Raw genomic sequence first — 7082 nt, 5'->3', positions numbered from 1 at the left:
GTTACTCAGCCCTCGGGGAGAATGAAATCTTGCCGTTTGCAATAACGTGGATGGAACTAGAGCGTACTATGCTAAGCAAAATAGGTCAGTCAGAGAAAGACAATTATCATAGGATTTCACTCATACGTGGAATTTGAGAAACAAGACAGCGGAGTATAGGGGAAGGGAAGGAAAATAAAATAAGAGGAAAACCGAGAGGGGGGAAAAGCCATAAGAGATTCGTAACTCTAGGGAGCAAACTGAGGGCTGCTGGAGGGGGGTGGGTGGGTGGTGAGCGCTGGGTGTTACAGGCAACTGATGAGTCACTAAATTCCACCCCGAAACTAAGAACAGTAATGGTGAATTTGTTAAAGCTTCCATCTCGACAAATAAATAAATAAATAAAAATAAAGTGGCAGAGGACAGAAACGAGGTCCCTGGGGCAGATGGGGGGAGGCCCGGCAATCGGGCTTCGCGCTGGCTCGAAGGAGGTGAGGAACTTTGAAACGCGGAGCGGGGTCAGCCTTCGCAGGCTGAGGCGTTGGACAGAAAGCTTTTAAAACTGATTAAAATCACGTTGCAGAATTCGCCTGGAGGAGGGGGGAGAAGCCTCGGTCAGGCTGTGGACATGGGACTGAAAATGCGTTTATTTACGCTGCTCGGGCTGAGAAAGCTGCACCTTCTTCTAAGGAACCTGTGGATCCGGCCGCAGTCCTTTGGGAAACGCAGATGATTAAACATTTCATCAGGGGCCTGATAGCTTGTTGCGAGTTCACTGCGGCTGCAGGAAGAGATCTGTAACCGATCTTTATATAGCAAACCTGCGGCTAAATTTCACTTCATCCATCAAAAGCCGCTGCTAGGCGATGACCTAATTTTAGCTGCTTATCAATTCCCCGGGGCTTGTTGGTTGATGTAGCTTTGATCCTCTGATGCTAGATGACTTTTGTGCTGAATATAGCTAGAATTTAATATGAATCATTTGGACGGCTGCCCGGCTGAGCTCAAGTATTTGAGGGGTGGGGAGGGGAAGGACACACACACACGCGCGTGCACGCACACACACACACACACACACACACACACGATGCAGGCCAGCGAGGTGGACAACCGTGCGGCTCCGCGCTTCCTCAGTCCCGCGGCCATCTGCTTCCCATCACGGGCGTTCCACACCCAGGGTCCTCGGACTCTCGTTTTATGCCCCGTCCTCATCAACGAGACGCCGCCCACGGCGGGCACACACGGGCGGCCAGGGGGACCCGGCTCTGCCAAGATCTCATGAGAGCGTCAATAATTGCAAGGCATTCTAAATGCATGTTTTCTAAGCAAACCGTTGCCTTTTCAAAGAGCTTTTATCTCGGCTGGGAGAGCAGCCGACGGCTCCACGGAGCAGAGGCGCTTCTGAGAACCCTCCTCCCCTTCCAGTTTCTGAACTAGCAGATAGTGCCTCTCCTCCTCTTCCCCCGCTGGGCTCTCTTGCCGTCATCCTGGCTCTTCCCCGAGTCGCTCCTGGGTGTGCGTGGGAGGAGCCTCGGCGCACGTATTTACCTGCCCTACTTGGTGTCATTTCTTGCCACAAGACAGGGTCACGAGGCTTGTGATCACCATTTTCTGAATGTTGTGGGGGAAGCTGGCGGTGGGGGCGAGGACACTGGCCCCAGGGCTGCCCGCCCAGTCCGCCCTCTTACCCGCGCTGGGAGGCTCTTTCTCGTTTCTGTCCCTTCTTTGCCCGGGTTGAGCCTCAGCTTGCACGTAGTCTCCTCCGCCCTCCGATTCGGGGCCGTTCCCAGTCACCCTCGCGCCCAGTCCTACGGGCCAGCGCTGCAGCTGTCCGACACCCACATGTCCCCCATGCTGCGCTCCTCCCCGGAACCAGAGAGGAGCTGGTGGAGAGAGACCTGGTGTGCAGACCCCAGCCGCCCCAGACCCCCGTAGCGGAGTGCCCAGGCCAATGCCGGTGAGATCCTTCTAGTTTCCAATAGTAGAAGCGATTTGAGGCTTTGAGGACGGAATTTCCTGAAGTGTTGGGGCGGGGGGGATTAAAAACCTTCCTGATACTGAAAAACGGTGTTTGTGATTATTAAGTAGCTGATTATTTACTGAGTCTCTGGCTTCCATAATCATTTAACATTTTTTTTAATGTGTGTTAAGAGTCAGTAAAATACTTGCCTTTATGCATGAACATGGTGTTGAAATTCTTCCAAATGTATTCATTTCTCTGTGTGTTTTGTTCCATTTTTAAAGATTAAATTTTTTTTAAGATTTTACTTATGTATTTGACAGAGATCACAAGCAGGCAGAGAAGCAGGCAGAGAGAGAGGAGGAAGCAGGCTCCCCGCTGAGCAGAGAGCCCGATGCGGGACTCGATCCCAGGACCCTGAGATCATGACCTGAGCCGAAGGCAGAGGCTTAACCCACTGAGCCCCCCAGGCGCCCCAAAGGTTAAATGTTTTTATCTTGAGATAATTGCCAATTCACGTGCAGTTGCAGCAAATAGCACGGAGACACCCCGTGAATCCTTGATGCGTGCTCCTCCAACGGGAACATCTTGCAAAACTACGATCCAATGTCACAGCCAGGGTGCTGGCCTCCAGGCGGGCAAGACTCAGGTCATTTTCCCCGCCGTCCGGATCGCTCAGGATGGCTTCCGCAGCCACACCCACTGCCCTCCGCTGCGCCCCGGCCCCTGACATCCACTCGCCTGTTCTATTTGCATACTTTTGTCATATCCATGGAATCACATGTTTGTATGTATGTAACCTTTAGAGATTGGCTTTATTCTTTTTCACTCAGCATAGCTTCCTGGAGCTCTGTCCATGTTCTCATGTGGGCCAATACCCTGTTCCTCGTTACCGCTGAGTGAGATGGAGAGGTGTGGAGGGACCACAGTTTGCTTAACCGCTCACCCTTGATGGACACTGTGGTGGCTCCCAGTTTCTGAGTGTTACAAATAAAGCCAGTGAGTATTCGCGTACGAGGTTTTGCGCAGACAGAAGCTTTCCTTCCTCTGGAGGAAATGCCGCCGGATGGAATGCTGGGCCGTGTGCCAGTGGCACGTTCAGGTTTAGAAAGAGCTGCCCAAGTATTTCTTAGGGTGGCGGCTGCGTTCTACGTTCATCCGGCTCAGCCGTGCATGAGGGATCCAGTCCCTCTGACCCCTGAGCATGGGGGGTGTCCCTGTTCTCTGTTTTAGCCGATGGGACAGGTGTGTGGTGATCGTGGCTTAAAGTCGTGTCCCCGATGGATAACAACGTGGAGTATCTTTCCATGGGCGTGTTTGCCATCGCTGCATGCTTTTTGGTAAGATGTGTTATGCATTTTGCCCATTTTTCTTTTATTTATTTATTTATTTAATTTTTTGGCCAATTTTGTAATGGTAGTTTTTTCTTTATTGTTGGGTTTTGAAGGTTCTTCATATATTCTAGATACAAGTTCCTGATTAGATGCACATAAGGTTTGCAATTAGTTTTTCTTATCCCTAGCTTGTCTTTATCCTTCTTGTAATAGAAAATTAATCAACAGTTTTTAATTTTGGTTAAACCCTGTTTTTCAACTTTCTTCTTCTGCGGACGATGCCTCTGGGCCACATCTAGGAGCCCTTTGACTAGCACGAGACCCTGAAGAAGCTCTAGTTTTCCTGTTTCATAGCTTTTTTGTTTGTTTGTTTGTTTTGTTTGTTTTTATAGTCGAGCCCTTGATCCATCTTGAGCTACTGTCCATGGGGGAGGTGTAAGGTAATGTGTTGTGCTCGGTGTGAGAATGTGACTATCTCTGTAACATTTTTCTGCATAAACTCCAGTTCCTCCGAGCGACCGCCATGCTCGGCGCCTGTGGCTGTGAGCGCACGCTCTCGCCGGCCTTGTGCGGGCCTCACTACTGGGTGTGATTCCTTTCCTTCTCTGATTTCAGAGGTCATCCTTTTCTTTTCCTTTTAAGATTTTTTTTTTTTTTTTTTATTAAAGGCAGAGAGAGGCCGAGAGTTGGGGGGGAGGCCAGAGGGAGAGAGAATCTCAAGCAGACTCCTGAGCACGGAGCCTAATGCGGGACTCGAACACTTGACCCTGAGATCACGACCTGAGCCAAAACCTAGCCAGACGCTCAACCGACAGAGCCCCCCGGGCCGTCTTCCTCGTCCTCATCGGCCAGACCCGTCGCTGCTGCAGACTAAAGTTTGGGGTGTTAGCTTCACGGCCGACAGGGTCAGCGCCCCGGGGTCTGCGTCTCTGTCCTGGTGTGATCTTCGGCTGGACTCCGTTTGAATGACTTACAGCTGATCCGCTCGTGTGGCTCTGTCCCACCCTGCTGGGACAGCTTCCGTTCGCTCGCCCACACTGCCTGCAGACTCTGCACCAGCCGGCTGGTCGGGAGCCGACGCCGGACTCTGACTTGGCTTCCCTCCGGCAGCGCAGCCTGCGGTAACGGGCTCTGAATCTGTATTTGGACGGAGACGCCCGGCTCACAGGTGAGCCGGAGGGAAGGAAGGACGAGCCAGTGACGGGGAGTGACGCGGCCTCTTCTCCACTGGGGCCCCTCCGGTGAACTCGGGATCTCTCCACCAGGGACAAGGAAGCGGGCGTGTTTCTGCACCAGCCCCCCCATTTGGCGGAGGGCTGCCCCTAGGACGTTCCCGCCTGAGGGAGCCCCTGCGTGCGGGAGGCAGCCCCCCAGAGAGCCGGAGAGACGCGGGTGCCCGGAGGCGGCTGCGGCAGGTGTCCGTGCGGGCTCCGGTGAGTGGGATTGCGGCGGGCATCGTCCCACAGGCTCACTCTTCAGGGAGGGCGCAGGACACGCTGCCTGGTGCCACCTTCCCCTGCTTTTAACCTCAGAGGTACTGTGATGGCAACGTGTCCCGTAAGGTCCTATATCCCGACTCTTTGAAACTTTCCTTGCCAGGCTGCAGTAGAGGGGCAGGAAGATTCCAGAGACTTCGGGGGAACAGAGATGTAGGGACCCGACCTTGCCCCGCTCTCCAGCAACTACTCCAGACAACCCACCAGTCCTTTGATACGGGCTACAGGACGGGTCATTCCCGTCCTCAGTCACGCTTGTGTCCCTGCCGGTAGCTGCTGCTGGGTGTGCCTGCAATCACGGCATGTTCCGGTTTCCACCTGCAAACACTGGACGTAGCAGACCTAGCAGGGCAGCTGCAGCTTACCTAATGCCCCGGGGAGTCCTCGAGCCTGCTGCCTCGAGGGGCATCCACAGCTCGCCGGGCTTGACTCTGTACCCTGCACCCTGACTCGGGTGGGACCATTGGAGCATCCCATGGGGCACAGTGGCTGTTAGCGTCCCTGGCTAGGGTTGCAATGAGTTCAGTCCCACTAATAAAGTCAGAAGCTAACTGGCTGCGCACCTGCTGAAGAGAGAGAAACAGAGGGAGCTAGCCCCAGAAAGAGCTTTGCAGCCACATTCCGAGCTGCGGGAGCGCCCGCCTGGCCCCTTCCCTCTCCTGGGAGTGAACTACGTCCTCAACTTAAAGCGTTATTTTTCTGCCACTTCCACGAAGCCACGAGAGCCACTTGATAGTTCAAGGAGGCTCTAAACAGAGGACATTAGTGCTTCTTGGTCCTGGAGCTCCTTGCCAGAAATTTAGAATGATGTTGAAGTCTTTACAGCATTCAGTCTGACGAAGAGAAGAAATAGCATAACCCCAAAGTGACGTGTTCGACAGCATTTTAAAAACCGTCAGGAAGAAAGAGCTGGCCCCTTGTCGCCTTGTCGCCATAAAATAACATGATCCGCTAACAGGAGTTTGGTGTTTTTTCCTTATTAGATCAGAAAACACGGACACCAACACGGAAACGGTCTCTCCACTCTTCCCGCCCGTGCGCTGCAGCCCTGGTCTGTTCATGAACCGGCAGGTTCCTGTGTACTGCCTTGCTGGACTGGGTTCAGTTTTGTCCTCTGGATCTGTTTAGAAATCTGTGGGTTGGGCAGTCATGGGGACAGTTCGGCATCTTCACCTCTGGCGCGTCTCTCACGAGGCGTCCCCGTCTCCCGCGGCTGGAGGTTTCCAGCCAGAACGAGCACGTCCCCACCAAAAGGGAGGCGTTGGCCGAGCGGAAGAGCCAGCCACGTCCACGGGTGGAAACGTCTGTGAGCCAGAGGACAGACTCGGACGAGGAAACGTAGAGACCACGGCCGTGTCCTCGGCTCCAGCCAGGTTGTCCCATGTGCGCCGGGGGGGCCGTGTGACCACCGCGCTGTGGCTTAGAAGTCGGACATCTGGGCTGCCCTTTGGACTTTACCGATATTTGAGGTGTTCCCTGGGCCAAGAGAAGAACAGAAACCAGCCGAGCGCATCTAAGGGTTGGGCGTGTGGCTCGCCCCGTTCTTCAGTCAGGTTTGTCTGCTTCTGCTTCTCCTGCTCCCCAGGACTCTGCTTCTACTGAAGCTACGGACTAGCTTTGTTTCAGCGGCTTTATTCTTGTGTTACCGAATTTTACATCGTATTTATTGTTGAGTAGGTAATGCGTGCGTGTGGTACCCAGGTCAAAGGGAATGAAAAGGTAGATCATGAAGTCTTTCCGGAGCTGCCCTCAGCCACCCAGAAACACCCCGTGCATACGTTCTGTTGGTCCAGACGTGTCACGCTCCCCCAACCTTCGTGCCCTCAGCAGATTCTGACGGTCTTCTCAGTAGGGTTTTAGATTTATAGAATAAGGGGCACCTGGGTGGCTCAGTCGGCTAAGCGACGGCCTTCGGCTCAGGTCATGGTCCCGGAGTCCCGGGATCGAGTCCTGCGTCGGGTGTCCAGCTGCACAGGGAGTCTGCCTCTCCCTCTGACCTTCTCCCCTCTCTTACTCTGTTCCTGTCTCTCCCTCAAATAAAAAATAAAATCTTTTAAAAACAGATTTATAGTATAACGGAGCAGGTGGTTCATGGAGTCGCACAGGCAGGTTCTTCTATCACCAACACGCTGCACTCCTGTGTTCGATCTGCTGTAATTAATAAGCCGGTGCTGATGCACTAGCATTAACGTGGGTCCGTCACTTACCCTGGGCTCGCACTGCGTTGTGCGGACCTGAGTGATGCCGCAGACCCGCCCCCCCCAGCACCGCAGAGGAGGGCCTCACGGGCAGGTCCTCGTCTCAGGGCCCTGC

General features: G+C 53.8%; 1 long non-coding RNA gene across 1 annotated transcript; it reads left to right on the top strand.

The window, feature by feature from the left end:
- Positions 1–3956: 3956 nt before the first annotated feature.
- Positions 3957–6413, top strand: LOC132025203 (uncharacterized). Its single transcript, XR_009406469.1, has 3 exons — positions 3957–4441; positions 4539–4706; positions 5753–6413. It is a non-coding gene; the product is annotated as an uncharacterized LOC132025203 (long non-coding RNA).
- The last annotated feature ends 669 nt before the right edge of the window (positions 6414–7082 follow it).

This window comes from Mustela nigripes, chromosome 9 (genome assembly GCF_022355385.1).
Source record: "Mustela nigripes isolate SB6536 chromosome 9, MUSNIG.SB6536, whole genome shotgun sequence".
Lineage (NCBI taxonomy): Eukaryota > Metazoa > Chordata > Mammalia > Carnivora > Mustelidae > Mustela > Mustela nigripes.
Note: the sequence above shows the minus strand (reverse complement) of the source record. Positions and strands in the feature narration are given on the sequence as shown.